The 16467-nt window shown below is 46.9% G+C and overlaps 1 long non-coding RNA gene across 1 annotated transcript in view; it reads left to right on the top strand.

Moving 5' to 3' along the window:
• Positions 1–16467, top strand: part of LOC133082915 (uncharacterized) — a 156588-nt gene that overhangs the window by 91714 nt on the left and 48407 nt on the right. Inside the window, exon 3 of the long non-coding RNA XR_009699083.1 lies at positions 5226–5338. This is a non-coding gene — a long non-coding RNA (uncharacterized LOC133082915). The remainder of the gene's footprint in view (positions 1–5225; positions 5339–16467) is intronic.

Below are 16467 nucleotides of genomic sequence, written 5' to 3'. Positions count from 1 at the left end.
TCTTAGTTGTGGCATGTGGGATCTTTGTTGCGGCACGCAGGCTTCTCTAGTTGTGGTGCACAGGCTCCAGAGCACGTGGGCTCCGTAGTTGAGGTGCACAGTAGTTATGGCGCACGGGCTTAGTTGCCCCGCGGCATGTGGGATCTTAGTTCCCTGACCAGGGATAGAACCCGCATCCCCTGCATTGGAAGGCGGATTCTTAACTACTGGACCCCCAGGGAAGTCCCAACAGAAGGTGATGTTGTCTTTCTTTGCTTTGGTTAGGAATTCAGAACTTGGGCGCTTCCGACATTTCGGGTGGATAAATTTGTGGTGAGGGCTGCCTTGTTCAGCGCAGACCGCTTAGCAGCATCCTCGACCTCTCCCCACTGGACGCCAGTAGCATCCTCAGTCCCTCGTCCTGACAACAAAAACTTTCCCTGGGTCTTACCAGATGTCCCTGGGGTGCGGAAGGAAGCAGACTCTCCCTTAGCTGAGAAAGAACCACAGCTTTCAAGGCACATAAAGGAATGGAGATGTGTTTTATAGGAGAGATTACCCCCCAAAGACAGTATAGATTCAGGTATTATAACTTTGCCTTATATCCAAAGCCTTAAGATAACTTCCAACCAAAAAGATGCTTCTCTTTAGTCCTTAGTTAGATAAGTAACTACAGTCTGTGTCATGGTGACAACAAAATGAAATACCATAAACCAAGGAGTGCAGGCAAGTTTCGTCACAAAGAAGGAGGGTGGCAGGAGTCATCCAGTGTAGGGCAAGGAGGCTGGCTCCTGAAGGTTCACGGCTGGAGGAGCTGACATGCCTTGAGCACTTGTGTTTCCTGGGGTACCTGCTGTTTACACTGGGTGATGCTGCATTAGCAACGGGAAGCTCCCTCTCTAAGAGAGAATTGAAATTAAACCCCTGTTTTGGAAAAGACAGAGCGTGTGTACCTCATTTATTGATGAGGCCCTAAATGCCTGCTCGCTTAGGAAAGACTTGGTGACCAGCTCTGAGGCTGACGGGCGTCGTGAAGCCCGGTGCAGTTTTCCCTGGGCAGCTGTGGTGAAGATTCAGGGACCGTCAGGGACCGTTAGCAGTTGTGGAAGGAAATAGACGGGAGGAGGACCCTTCTGTTTTACACGCTCGAGTCAAAGTCCAGAAAGTTCAGTATGCCGTGGCTTCAACATAGGTTTAACTATGTTGTTTAATGCATAGTTTAACATAGCCCTTGAACCCATTTTCCCATGCAATTTACCTTCGACGTTGTGGATCTACAGCTATTCTTGTTTGTTTGACGAGATTCTGCTTTTCATGCTCATGACCGCTTTCATGGAACGATCTGAGAGGGGCTCTAAGCCTGTCCCGTGGTCACAGGAGACCTTTGGGAACTTGGCTGCGATTGGCACGGATGCGGTGCTCCTCAGGGTGAGGCAGAGGATTTGATGGACTCAGGATAAAGTGCGAGCTGACCTGCAAGGCTTTGAAAGCCAGTCTAGTCAGAGGGTTCCTCGTCTAGGTGGGGCTGGTGAGTGAGAGTCAGGGGGCGAGAGGAAGCACCCGGCATAATTCAGCGAGGCACAGACATCCTTACATTCTGCTTCTTCAATCATTTTTGTATTGAAGTCACTTAAACCAACTAAGCAGATAGTTCCAGGGGAAGAATGTACTGCGAGAACTGCAAATTGGTTCATCATTCTATTCTGAAACCAGAAATAAAATCATTAACAGTCAGTCCACTCTTAAGGATACTAAATTTTGATCAGACAACTGTGTATAATTATAAACACTTCAGATGTCCTGTTCATCCTTTGTTCCCAGCCCCGCAGTCGATGCTCTTGCCATTCACACGTTCTCTGTGGACACAGTTCTTTAGATAACCTTAGAGCCTCGGAGAATTGCAAAATCGTGTAATTCACATGATTTAAAGAAAATTGCAGGGCTTCCCTGGTGGTGCAGTGGTTAAGAATCGGCCTGCCAATGCGGGGGACATGGGTTCGAGCCCTGGTCTGGGAAGATCCCACATGCCACGGAGCAACTAAGCCCGTGCGCCACAACTACTGAGCCCGAGTGCTACAACTACTGAAGCCTGTGTGCCTAGAGCCCATGCTCCGCAACAAGAGAAGCCACCGCAATGAGAAGCCCATGCACCGCAACAAAGAGTAGCCCCCGCTCGCCGCAACTAGAGAAGGCCCGTATGCAGCAACGAAGACCCAACACAGCCATAAATAAAATTAAAAAAAAAATTGCTTGAAACTCTGCTGTGACCCAAGCCAAAGAAAACATGGGAAATCTGTTTCTTTCTCAGTAGATTTCTGGTGAAAATGCAATGTCTCACCTCTTGTCAGTGAGTACAGGACATACATAGGCATGGAGGAGGAGAGATGAAAAGACTTTCCGGAAAGTGCAATAGAAGACCTCAGGAAGGCACCTTCCTCCCCTTCACATCAGTCCTTGAGATTGGAATACTAGAGGTCTGAGGGCCAGGAGGGAGGAGGGGAGGCAATTACAGAAGGCTAGAAACAGGGACAGAAGTTAAAATGGCAGTGTGTTTGCTCTTGAGACTGGGCCAGGCCAGTGAGGAGGCGCTGTGTGCGACCTGCCAGGGCTGAGTAAGCCGGGGGTTTAATCTGCTCCACGTGAGGACCACCTCCAGTGATGTATACACTGGAGTCCATGGACCACCCTCCTGGAGGACCATTCGTAGCCCAGGGCTTCACACGGTGGTGGGATTCGTGTGGCGTTTCTGCTGGGGTTTCCTGGATGCTGGTGTGTGTCCCCACCATGTAGTCACCCATGACGCAAGTATTTACTGGGAGCCTCTGATGGGCATGGCCCTGTTCCCGATGCCCCCCAGCAAGGCCTGGGTTCTAGAGATTTCATTACAGGGGCAGGAGGAAACAAAGAAAGGTAAGATGTATCTGATAGTGAGGAGAGCTGTATAAATAGCAGCAAGCTGGTTAGAGAGAGCTGAAGGTAGGACCACGGGTGTTGACAAATGTAAAGATTCCCAAGGCGTCAAGGAGGGGAGCCAGGAGGGAGGGGTGCAGGGGAGAGATGTGTGGATGGCCAGACCACGCAGGGCTGCGGCCCTTTTATTCACACTGAACTAGCTGAGAAGGCAGTGGGGGGTTTTGAGCAGAGGTGGAACAGGATTGACTTACATTTTAACAGGTTTACTCTGGCTTGAGGGCAGGGGGGAGGTTGAATGAGGCGAGAATGATGGAACAGTTCTGGTGAGAGATACGGATCGCCCAGACCCACTTCACCAGGAGATGCCTCCAGAGCCAGAGGAATGGCTGTTAAAGCCAGAAAATCAAAATCAATCCAGATTAAGCTGAAAGCAGAAGATCCAGCTTATTTCAGCATATTGCAGACATGGACACAGAAAAGTTACCTATTGCTAGTGGTGTATGTTTTCACTGTATCTCCTCTTACACAAAATACACTCTCTTGCACACACACACACACAGTTGAAGCATAAGCTATATTATCCTATATAGTTTAAATGCAAACTATCCAAAAGTTTTAAAATTTATATTGGTATAGTGGATTTACAATGTTGTGTTAGTTTCAGGTGTACAGCAAAGTGAGTCAGTTACATATATACAAATATCGCCTCTTTTTTAGATTCTTTTCCCATATAGGCCATGACAGAGTATTGAGTAGAGTTCCCCGTGCTATATAGTAGGTCCTTATTAGTTATCTATTTTATATAGTAGTGTGTATATGTCAATCCCAATCTCCCAATTTATCCCTACCCCAACCCTGGTAACCATGAGTTTGTTTTCTACATCTGTGACTCTATTTTTGTAGATAAATTCGTTTGTACCCTTTTTTTAGATTCCACATACAAGTGATATCGTATATTTGTCTTTCTCTGTCTGACTTACTTCACTCAGTATGACAGTCCCTAGGTCCATCCACGTTGCTGCAAATGGCATGATTTTGTTTTTTATGGCTGAGTAATATTCCACTGTATATATGTACCACATCTTCTTTATCCATTCGTCTGTTGATGGACATTTAGATTGCTTCCATGTCTTGCTGTTGTAAATAGTGCTGCAATGAATATTGGGGTGCATGTATCTTTTTGAGTTATGGTTTTCTCCAGATATATGCCAAGGAGTAGGATTGCTAGATCATTTGGTAGCTCTGTTTTTAGTTTTTTAAGGAACCTCTGTACTGCTCTCCATAGTGGCTGTACCAGTTTACGTTCCCACCAACAGTGTAGGAGGGTTCCCTTTTCTCCACACCCTCTCCAGCATTTATTGTTTGTAGATTTTTTGATGATGGCCATTCTGACCAGTATTGTGCTTTTTAACCATCTGTATGTCTTCTTTGGAGAAATGTCTATTTAGATCTTCTGTCCATTTTTGGATTGGGTTGTTTGTTTTTTTGATATTGAGCTGCATGAGCTGTTTTGTATATTTTGGAGATTAATCCCTTCTTGGTTGCTTCATTTGCAAATATTTTCTCCCATTCTGTGGGTTGTCTTTTCATTTTGTTTATGGTTTCCTTTGCTTTGCAAAAGCTTTTAAGTTAATTAGGCTCCATTTGTTTATTTTTGGTTTTATTTTCATTACTTTAGGAGGCGGATTGAAAAAGATCTTGCTGCGATTTATGTCAAAAAATTTTACAATTTGTATGGAAACACAAAAGACCCCGAGTAACCAAAGCAATCTTGAGAAAGAAAAATGTAGCTGGAGGAATCAGGCTCCCTCACTTAAGACTATAGTACAAAGCTACAGTAATCAAAACAGTATGCTACTGGCACAAAAACAGAAATATAGATCAGTGGAACAGGATAGAAAGCCCAGAGATAAACCGACGCATCTATAGTCACCTAATCTATGACAAAGGAGGCAAGAATATACAGTGGAGAAAAGACAGCCCCTTCAGTAAGTTGTGCTGGGAAAACTGGACAGCTACATGTAAAAGAATGAAATTAGAACACTCCCTAACACCATACACAAAAATAAACTCAAAATGGATTAAAGACCTAAATGTAAGGCCAGACACTATAAAACTCTTAGAGGAAAACATAGGCAGAACACCCTGACATAAATTGCATCAAGATCTTTTTCAACCCAATTGTGTAAATATAAACTGTGGAATTCAGCATGCCTACAAATGTCTTGAGTTCCATTATTTGAGTTCATTTGACTCTTTATTAACTATTATAATTTTCTGGGTGGCTTTTCGTATGTCCACAATAAACGTAATTCCTCTCTTTTTATTGGTAGACACTGGAGACTCAGGTGCTGGCAGACGATTTATGAGAAGTGACATCTTGGGACAGAGGCCACCTCCAACCAGAGCCCCATTCCTGCCTGAGCCATGCTTGGGACAGCGAAATGTGAGTGAGGTGGGCATAGAAGTATCATCCCCGTCGCACTGGAGGGAGGCCCCTCTTCCCATTATCCCCTCCCGGGGCCTGTGCCCCGGCTCACTCTGACTTTTTCCCACCCGCCGTCTGACCCTGGGGGACCGCCACGGTGCTCCTTTGTGATTCTGGCCGCAGTGGTTTATCTTCATCCTCTTAAATCAGAATATGGACGATAATGATGTCTTTTTGCAAGCAGTTAAGGGGAGGCCAAAAAAACCTGTCGCCTTTAACCAAAAAGAACCTGAGTGTAGTTCTGTTGGTGAGTGAGACAGCCACAGAGGGGGAGGCACGGGCTTTGCAGCCTAAGATATGAAAGCGGGATCCACAGGCCATGTGTCCTGGGGTGATGAGGTAGTCAACCCCTTGGACGCTCAGTTCTCCTGTGTCAGATGCAGATGTATGAGTATCCACGTCATAGGGCTTTTGTGAGGCTTAAGTGAAATAATCGACGCCCGGCATCTAGCATGGCATAAAGCCCGTGTGTACCCATTAACTGGCAAAACTCATTCTTTTCCTGAGGCAGTGCCAATCTTTTTAGTTGTTTACTCATTTTGTGAGTTCTTCAGATAAGCCTTCAAAGATGAGAAAGTTGTATAGACTCTCACACATTGATATTATTAGTTAACCACAAACATATCGCTACTTCTAAATAAGTCAATCAATTAACCATAATTAGAAAATATAGGTGTTTTTTAATAGAAAATGTTTCAACTATGAAATATAAATACAGAAATGACACTGTGTATCCCTGAAAATATTGTATTACAGCAAAGGGCTCTTTTTAAAAGAATGCTGACAATCCTGATAAACTTAATTGTACATCAGAATCACCCAGAGGGTGTGTTAATGGGACAGAGCCAGGAGCACCCCTAGAATTCCTGATTCCATAGCTCTGTGTGTGGCACAGTAATTTCCATTTGCAAAAGGTCCCCAGGTGACGGTGATGCCGCTGGTCCGGGGACCACATCTTGAGAATCATTAATCTCGAGAAACATTTTTACTCTTGTTACTGCAATACCAATATTTGTTGATGTTGAAAACTAAATTCAATCAAATCAAAAATATTATTGTTACTGTTTAAACTGTACATCTGTATGAATTCCATTGTCTGCATTTCCTAAAATGTGCAAGGAAAAAACTTAAAAGGTCAAAAGGAGATTGGGAACATCAGAAAAACAATGCACCTGACAGCTAGTAAGTGCACCCAGTCCCACCATGGGCATCAATCTGGAGGGAACATATATTCTGACAGCAGTAGCCCCCTGAAGGCTCAAGCTGTGGGGAACTCTCCAAATTGTGAACCTTCCATCTTGTGCAGAAGTGGATGACATGTCTGTGTTGATGGCCATGGTTTATCTCTGTCAGCAAACATGTTAGAAATAATGAGCTAACCAAGCCCAGTTCCTTTCAAGGTGATTTATCTGCCTCAGTAAATGGGAGGGCAAATCCCAATTGCCTATTGAGGTATTTGAGGTTCCTTATTTACGAGAGAGCTTTAAAACTCCTCGAGTGTTAGCCAAACCAAGGGAGAGTTAATAAACACATCTGCCGCCCGTTAGGGATGTTCCGTCGATAGGTAACCTTTTTTGTGAGAGCGTTTACTTTGGAGGTAGGAAGGTCCTCTGCAGGCGGACACAGAAACGTTACCTAATTTGCTTTCTATGGGTTCGTGGTGTGAACTCAGCACGTTCAGCTGAGTGTGAGGCATCCTTCTCCTGGCCTCCTCATTTTCACAGGTTCGCATCAGAACAACCTGTTAGGGAATCATCTTAATTTAAACTGCCTGGTGACCTAATTGGGCTTTTCTTCTTCTTCTGTTTTCTAGTGGACACTGCTTATTTAAGCGACTGTAACTCTCCTTGATTAAACCGCTGTAATTGGATTCATGTTGTGAGAACTTTGGGTCTGAAAGAGTGTCTGCGAGAGTTGGGCTGTGGTCCTCTTGGTGATGCTGGACTTCAGCCTGTGTGTGTGAGAGAAACCTGCCCTCGTGTGCCCTGGCTTCCTCACCGGTGTAGCTTAATAGCCATTCTGCTGCTGCTGGTGTGGGAGGGGTGGGGGTGTATGTACGTGTGGGTGACTTACTTCAAAGGTGCCGGCGGCTGTTTCAGCAACTTCAGAGGTGTGGCCCAGACAGAGAATTAGGGGCTATTGATAAAACCCTGTCAATCCACTTTAATCCTATTAGAAAAGCACTTATGGGGCTTCCCTGGTGGCACAGTGGTTAAGAGTCTGCCTGCCAGTGCAGGGGACGCGGGTTCGGGCCCTGGTCCGGGAAGATCCCACATGCCGCGGAGCAGCTAAGCCCGTGCGCCACAACTACTGAGCCTGCGCTCTAGAGCCCACGAGCCACAAATACTGAGCCCACGTGCCACAACTACTGAACCTGCGCTCTAGAGCCCATGAGCCACAACTACTGAGCCCGTGTGCCACAAGTTCTGAGCCTGTGCTCTAGAGCCTGTGAGCCACAACTACTGAGCCTGCACTCTAGAGCCTGCAAGCCACAACTACTGAGCCTGTGCTCTAGAGCCCGCGAGCCACAACTACTGAGCCTGTGCTCTAGAGCCCACGAGCCACAACTACTGAGCCCACGTGCCACAACTACTGAGCCCGCATGCCACAACTACTGAAGCCTGTGCACCTAGAGCCTGTGCTCCACAACAAGAGAAGCCACAGCAGTGAGAAGCCCTGCGCACTGCAATGAAGAGTAGCCCCCGCTCACTGCAACTAGAGAAAGCCTGCACGCAGCAACGCAGACCCAATGCAGCCAATAAATAAATAAATTAATTAATTAAATAAATTTATTAAAAAAAAGAAAAGCACTTATTTGTCCCTTTTCTCAAAGATCTGTAGGACAAATATACTTCTTTTTTAGATGTTTTCATACCTTGACTCAATTTTTCTCCTGGAATTCTGCCCGATTCAGGGTCTCAATTCATCTGTGAATGATTTTGACGCAACTCTCATGAATCAACGTCTCATCTGTCTGTCTCCCCCTCCCTCCCCCTCCCTCCCCCTCCCTCCCCTCCCTCCCCTCCCTCCCCTCCCTTCCCTCCCCTCCCCCTCCCTCCCCTCCCCTCCCCTCCCCTCCCCTCCTCTTCCCTCCCCTTCCCTCCCCTCTTTGTCTTGACCACAACCATTAGTCTTGGATTAAATATTTAAATATTACCTTAAATTCTTTTCATTCTGGCACTTAACACAATGCTACACGTCAGGAGGAAAAAGTCTCCAGTTAACTTTTCTTTTAATCTCCTAAAATTGTTAACACAGAAGGAAAAACCGTGTCTGTAATACATTATAGAACAAAAAGAAACCTGAAAACATTGTAACACACACACTGTGAAAAAGTTCAAAAAGTCAAAAGGTTAGAAATTGAACAGTAAAGACCCTTCCCTCTCTGTCTCTCCTCCTGTCCCCTAAAATGTGTACTGTTTTCAGATTCTTTTCACTCAAAATGTTTTTTTAATAGATATAATTTTGGGGGTTTTTTTGGTATTTTTGCATCAAATATCTTTAGTATTTATTTATTTGGCTGCACAAGGTCTTAGTTGCGGCAGGTGGGCTCTTTTAGTTGCGGCATGCGTGTGGGCTCTAGTTCCCTGACCAGGGATCAAACCCAGGCCCCTGCATTGGGAGCGCGGAGTCTTAGCCACTGGACCTCCAGGGAAGTCCCTCGCCCAAAATGTTTTGGCCATGCTCTTTCCCTGTCTTTGTGTTTAGCTATTCCTTCTGCGCTAATAGCTGAAAAATCACACCATTTTACGATTCCATCCAAATGTATTTAACCACAGCATTTATGTTATTTCCAGTGTTCAGCTGTTACAGCCAGCGTAGCAATGGGAATACCAGAATGCACTTGGATGAGAAATTCTGTAAAACTTAAAGAAGTGGAATAGTGTGTTCCAAGCGTTGAACACATTTTAATTTCTGATTGCTATTTAAATCACCCATTTGCAGAAATAGAGAATTCCCATGTGAATCTTACGGCTCTGTCTTTATTAAGGAAAGTGGAAATCCTCCGTTGTCCTTTTCTGTAAAAAAAAAAAAAAAAAAAAAAAAAGACAATCCAGTTGATACACGTGTGGATGTGCAAGTAATCCCCACTGTACACCTCAGGAGAAGGTATATAGCATTGGAAGGACTTTTATCGGGAAATCACAGTTCAGGGGTGGTTCTGAACAGGAAGGCCTCGAGCAGGAGCCTCCAGTCGAGGGCCGGTTACTTAGCCCCGAAGCATGGCTGTTTGTAATGGCATCAGTTAACTGGGTAGATAGCATCAGCGATCTCAGAAACAGCCGTAAACGATAGACGTCGTTCTGGAATGAACGGCGTGGCTCTGGAAAGCCGGACGCCTGGGGCGGGGTGAGGGTGGAGGGGAGAGGGCCAGCCCACAGCCCGAGGTGGGTTCACAGCTTGGGCAGGAAGCCAGCTGCGTCTGTGACCGGTGCGTCCTGGAGCCGTCCTGCCCAGGCGGCCGTGGCGTCCGGGTGGCGGCGCGCCTTTGAAGCACAGTGTTCCTCCGGGTTCCTAAGAGCGGCAAGCGGGGCTCCCCGCGCTGCCGGAACAGGCTGTCCCAGTTTCTGCGGCTGCGCCCATGCAGATGCGCGCGTGCCCGGCACCGTGGTCTCTGAAGCTGGCTTTGCTGCGCCACATCACGTGGTAGCAAAGTTCCCAGGGAGGACCCCAAACCTTCCTCTTCCCTCTGCGGGCCAGAGGCTAGCAGTTGCTGAATAGACAAGTTGATTAGGTTCGTGGTCAAGAGACAAAAGGGTCTGAAATAATGAATGCAAAGCACATGGTTTTTCTGCACATTCTAGGATCTAGGTAGTCGTCAGTGGTCAGTGAACAACCTACTGTATTTGAAATAAAGGGATGCTGACTGTCTTCAACTAACTAACTCCCTCTCTCTCAACATGGGCAGATTCTGGCACATTTAATTGCATGACTTTATTTTGTGTGTGTGTGTCTGTTTTTCTTTTAAAGTTTTTAAAATTTTTTGCTGCGTTGGGTCTTCGTTGCTGCGTGCGGACATTCTCTAGCTGCGGCGAGCGGGGGCTACTCTTCATCGCGGTGCGCGGGCTTCACCTTGTGGTGGCTTCTCTTGTTGTGGATCACGGGCTCTAGGTACGCGGGCTTCAGTAGTTGTGGTGCACAGGCTCAGTAGTTGTGGCTCGTGGGCTCTAGAGTGCAGGCTCAGTAGTTGTGGCGCACGGGCTTAGCTGCTCCGCGGCATGTGGGATCCTCCCGGACCAGGGCTCAAACCCATGTCCCCTGCATTGGCAGGCGGATTCTTAACCACTGCATCATCAGGGAAGCCCCGGAAGGAGTATTCTTAACCACTGAGCCACCAGGGAAGTGCCTAGTTTCATGACTTTAGAAAAATCTTTCAACCACCAACTTCCTGCCCACCAGTGCTCTGACTGTGCTGCGTAAAGGTGTTTCCCACTCTCTCTTTTTAAAATGTAATCCTCAGTCCAGAAATAACATCACTCTACTTTGGGTTAAGAGGAAATTTCTATTAAAATAAAACCCATACCTCTGGGATTCATAGTCTACCTCCTGTGAATAAAGACTTTAAAACACAATTAAATATTTTAATACACCTTAACATACATGTGATTTACATGTATTGATGTGGGAATAAAATTAAAAAGAAATGTATTCATTTTAAGAATATGCCCATCAAGGAACAGAAAACTTTTTCCATTCAAAAATGGAAAATTAGAGAGGATGGTAATTTTACCTAAAATAAGTCATTCAATTAAAAAAAAAAAACTCGTTTCAGTGTTGTTTTTGTTTCCTGCTTTGAAAGCATTTGAATGTAATTTAAGATAAAGGAAACTACTTCACATTTTTCTAAAATAAATTATGTCCACAGGAATAGTGACAAATTAATGAGGGACTTTCCTCAAGCAAGCAAAGGAAATGTAAAGATTTTCATGATTATGTAGACATTGAATGTAATAAAATAAGATCCCTATGTTCCAAGGACCAAGGTTAATCTCATGACAATCCATCTTTATCAAGGTGCAGCCTGCTTAGGGAAACAGAGCATAGAGAAATCTGAGCTCAAGCTGCCCAGCCAGCAGGTGATTATGTGACTCAAAACAATAATCCTCTTTATAAAGAACACACTATGCTATTCTTCAAAGCAATTAGTTCATCTATCTTAAAAATCAAATAGAATCCCTGAAGGATGCTCCTGAGAAATATATGTTTTCAGTAGTCTACCCATTCTCAATTAAAGTAGGTTCATCCCTGCATAACCCACAACTGTGTTGCCCCTTTAAAACATAACCCCATTAAGAAGACAAATGATGTAGCTGTAATTGCCATGCTTATTTTCCTGCTCTGTTTCTTCAAAGTTATGTACACAATTTAAAAGGCACCTTGAGGTGTGGTGGATGTTGGAAACTCATCTTTTGAAATCCCAGCAGCATATCTCAAATCCTTACCTTTGTTAACTCGTCTGATCCCATACATGCTACACCATTTGAGTGTAATTGGGCACTGAGAACAGGATGACTCTGTTTGTGTAAAGCACAGGTTCTCAATTGGGGGGGGGTCACCTAGCACCCCTCCCTGGGGGCCGTGTATTGAGACATGTTGCTTGCAAGGAGGGGGGTTCTACTGGCATCTAGTGCGTAGAGGCCAGGGCTGCTGCTAAACGTGCTGCAGTGCCCAGGGAGGCCCAGCAACAAAGAATGATCCAGCCCCAAGTGTCCGTCTGTAGTGCTGAGGATGAGAAACCCTAGACTATAGGAAGGCTGGTTTTTTACCTTCTAAAGCTTTGGATTTTCGTTGGCGAGGCACCACTCCAGTTGGGACTGGATCCCTCTGCCTTCCAGGAAAGAGACCTGTGCGAGTCCAGACCTACCTGCTCCTCAGCTTAACCGTAGCAAGCAATGCCCGGCGTGCTTCTCTGTAACTGGTGTCTGATGGCACGCCAGCTCGGCCCCGTAAATCTGTGCCCGGAGCCCACCTGAGTGGAGCTCCTTTGTACACGGGGCCGCCTCACCAGACCCTGTGTGGTGCAGCTGTGTTTTCAGTCAGGTCTTTTGCTGTTGAGCCCTGGCCATTTGTAAAGCCCTTCCGAGAGATGGGGAACTACTTAGGGGCATAGCAATGCAGTTGGATCTAGTATTGCTGTATAATTTTTATAGAGAGGGACATTGTTGCTGGCAAAACGAGGTTTCCTGGCAGACCAGATTTGAGGACTTTTTCTTTTTTTAATGAGGATGATTAACAGTCCCTTACAAAGTGTCATGGATATTCGGAACCAGGGCAAAAAAAAAAAAAAAAAAAAAAAAATTCTCTGTTCTGCTGGCAGACTGTGGTGTTTTTGTACAAATACAGCAGTTTCTTAGTTATCTATTGCTGGGTAACAGATTAGCACAAATTACTAGAAATTACTGAGACTCACAGGTGATGAACTCACCCACCTAAGGATCTGGGATTTGAACCTAGGTCTTTTGACAGGAAATCTCCTGTCATTTTAGATTATTGACTCAGTAGGTGGATTCCTACCCCCTCCTGCACATGCCCTGTATAATCCTGTTGTCTTGAGTTGGGTCAGGACCTGTGAATATGATGAGGTGACGCTTCCTATACCCAAGCTCCTGACCCAGGGAAACTGTGAGCTAATTAATACACGTGCTTCTAAGCCACTAACTGCTAGTTACTATCTGTGAGCCTGAGATGCCCCCTCTCTAAAGTGCTGCCTACTTGACTGCTTCCAAGGGTCAGCATGAGCATTAAAAGAGATAGCGAAGAAAGAGCTTTGCATAGAATGGATACTGAGTAAAGGCTAGTCCCTTGCCTCCACCCCGCCCCCATTCCCTTTAACTCTGTGTCCTTTATAAGGAGAAACAGAGATACTAGTAACAATATAGCAGTAAACTTCTATTCCCAAATTTAAATTGCAACAGCGTAGATCAGAGTGCAATAAAATTGTCCTTGGGTGCTAAAATACATGATTGCCCAGATGGATCATTCATGCATTTTTTATTCATGTGTTTATTAAATTTATTAATTGATCATTTCTCTGGACTATATTTATAATAGGATCTAAAAAACAAACAGTCATCAAGTGACTGGCGTGTGGTCTTGGGTCTTACAACCAGGGGAGGGAACTAGGTAAGTAAACGGACGTGTGTGTGGGGTGGCATGTGATAGATGGAAGCCTTTCCCTGGGAAGTGTCCTAGGTGAGCTGCGATTGGCAGCAGGCTGCCAGGTGGGAGGAAGCAGTGGTGAGAGAGGTTAAGGAGGAGGGCACTCAGGCTGAAGGAACATTCAGTGCAGAGCCTCAGAAGGGATGCAGAGATGTAGGTGTTTTGTAAGTAGATCAATGGCTGCATGATGAGATGTTAGGAAAGGCGTGGGCGATGTAAACTGTTAGGGGCCCGAGTCCAGCAGGGCTGTGTGGTCGAGTGCTTCATACACTGTGCTCTCGAGTTCACAGTTTATTGTAACAATGTTGAAAGGCGTGGGAGATGTTGTTTGCAGGGCATGGGCAGGCTTAAACTTTAACATGGTGACGTTTACACTAAGGCAAGTTTAAAAAGAAAGGTGGGAGGTCAGGAAGCCGGGTGCTCAGGGGAGGAGAGACCATGGAAGCTCCAGGAGAGGCAGAGGCAGTGGGCGAAGACCAAGAGCCTGTGTACTAATGAAGAAGGATGAAGACCAAGGGGCGGGGTGCTGGCTTAGATGTGGGGAGGAGAGGCCCTGAGGTCCTGGCTCAGAAAGATGATGTGATGGTGGTGCCCCCTGCTGAGGTGGGGACTCGCAGAGGAGCTCAGACAGACAGGCTAGGGCAGGAGACGGGTTCAGCGTGGGCAAGGTTGAACCTCCATCCCAGGGCTTCGGGGTTACCCGCAGGGAATTAGGAAATAGGACTGAAGACTCTGGTGCTCAACAACAAGGTCTGGGTTGGGAACACAACGTGAAAATGCCTAGTTACAGCGTGTAACACACACACACAAATTAGAGAGAGGGATGGGGGGTGTGTGAAACGGTGCAGCTCAACCACGGGTGGCTTTACTCCCGGGGACCATGCGGTGATGTCCGGGGACATCTTAAGTCTTCCAGTTGGAGCAAGGGGTGCCCCCAGCCTCTGGTGCGTAGAGAGCCGGGGTGCCGCTGAACACCCTGCCAGCCGCAGGGCAGCCCCACGGGAGACAAGAACCAGCCCCAGAGGTCCCTGGACACCGGTTGAGAAGCCACGATGCACAGCCTAGGAATACAGGAGGAACGTGTGACGGCCACCTCCTGCTGTGCTCTGACAGCGAAGGGAAATGAGTAGCAAAGGATCCCACGCAAGAGACTGTTTAAAAAGAAAGAAAGAAAGAAAGAAAGAAAAACAGCCAGGGACACAGAAGATGAAGACATTGTGTTGTCATAGAAGCCAAGGGCAGAGACCTAGACATTAGGATCAAAGTCCCAGAGAGAGCAAGTACGAAGAGACCAAGAAAGAGTCCACTGGGGGACTTCCCCGGTGGTCCAGTGGTTAAGGCTCCATGCTCCCAATGCAGGGGACAAGGGTTCGATCTCTGGTCAGGGGACTGAGAGTTCTCTGGGTCGCACGGTTGGAGGGTCAGTGGGGACCTCGGTAGGAAGAGTTGTGTTGGCCTAGTGGTGGCGTAGCCATGTGACAGGGGGTTCAGAGGCGAATGTCATGCAAGGAAGGAGACGCGGAACATGGAGACACATCTTTTGGGAAACTTGACCTCAAGCGGGGAGAGACGTTGTTTGGTGCATCTAAGAAAAGGCTGGGTTGAGGGACTTTTTTTTTTTTTTAATGGAAAATACTTTGTGTGGATCCTCATAGAGCGTGACCAGAGAGAGGGAGGGAGTAAACATACAGGAAGAGGCACTGGGTCCATAAGCGGGACTGGGGGGATGTGTCCTGAGCAGCGGTGGAGCAAGTAACCTTGGGTGAGAAGTGGAGGCAGGAGGGAAGTTAGAGAAGTCACTAACAGCATGAACGCCTTGCACTAGGAGGGGCTCAGGAAGGTCTGAAGCTTCAGCGCCCACCTCCACCCCTTCAGGTCTCTTCCTCCTGGGCCGGGAGACTTAACCTCTCTCTACCTGCCTTTAGGCGGAAACGGGAGGGACACGAGTAATGCCCACGGGTGGGCTAATGATTGAACACGTAAGTGCCTTCAGGGTGCTTAGAATGGTGCTTGGCATTCAATAAGAACTCGGTACATACGTGGTAATTCTTTTTATCGGCGGAGCCTGGGACAGACATAGTGATGGAAAGTTTAAAGAAAGTAGACCAGTTTTAAGATAGCCTCTGGGGTGAGTGGAGCAGACGCATAAACAAGGAAAAGTAAAGTACATGATAGGGTGGCTCTGAGTCCAGTTTTCTGTGCGCCCGACACGGACCGGCAGCCAGACCCTACACCGTTAGCAGCAGTCCCACGAATCGAGGGCTCTGGCTTGTTCCCTCTCTTCAGGTTCCCTCCTGTATTCCTTTTCATCTTCTCCTCGTTCTGGAGTCAAGCAGATGGACTCTAGGTCCTAGTCATTCACTTCTAGAAAGAAGGTATGGTTAGAAATTCGAGACTCAGCTTTGCTACTTTGTGAAATGGCTCACTATCTGGCCCCATTCCTTCTTTTAATAAGTCGGTTTGTAGCATCTTTTATGTACCAGGCAAAGGAGGAAGAGCAGGGATCAGGACAGTTTCCCTGATGTCACACACTGACCACCTGGTGCTGCTGAGACGGGGGTGGAGAGCACAGGCAAGGAGAGAGGAAGCTACGGGTTGTCATCGTGGGCGGCGTGCATCTCCTCTCAGAGAAGTGCTTCTCCTGACCTCGCAGAGACGTGAGGAGACTCGGCTGCGTGTGTGAGGGCCCAGCAGGTGCTGGAGCTTCCTGGGAATGCAGTTGTCAGGAGTCCTAGGCGTGCGGGGCCTCCAGCCAGCCTTCCCAGCACGGCGTGCCCAGGCCCCTGGTGGACGACCGCACTTTGGTCACCACGCCAGGACCTCCTGGACGTTGCTCTCTCAGGGGATCGTCCTGATTTCTGATCTCTGACTGCCCACTTCACCAACTCCACATCTTTGCCACTCGGGCACCTCTCAAGTACACTGAC

This window comes from Eubalaena glacialis, chromosome Y, assembly GCF_028564815.1.
Source record: "Eubalaena glacialis isolate mEubGla1 chromosome Y, mEubGla1.1.hap2.+ XY, whole genome shotgun sequence".
NCBI lineage: Eukaryota > Metazoa > Chordata > Mammalia > Artiodactyla > Balaenidae > Eubalaena > Eubalaena glacialis.
The sequence above is the reverse complement of the archived record's forward strand: the minus strand, read 5'-3'. Positions and strand labels throughout refer to the sequence as shown.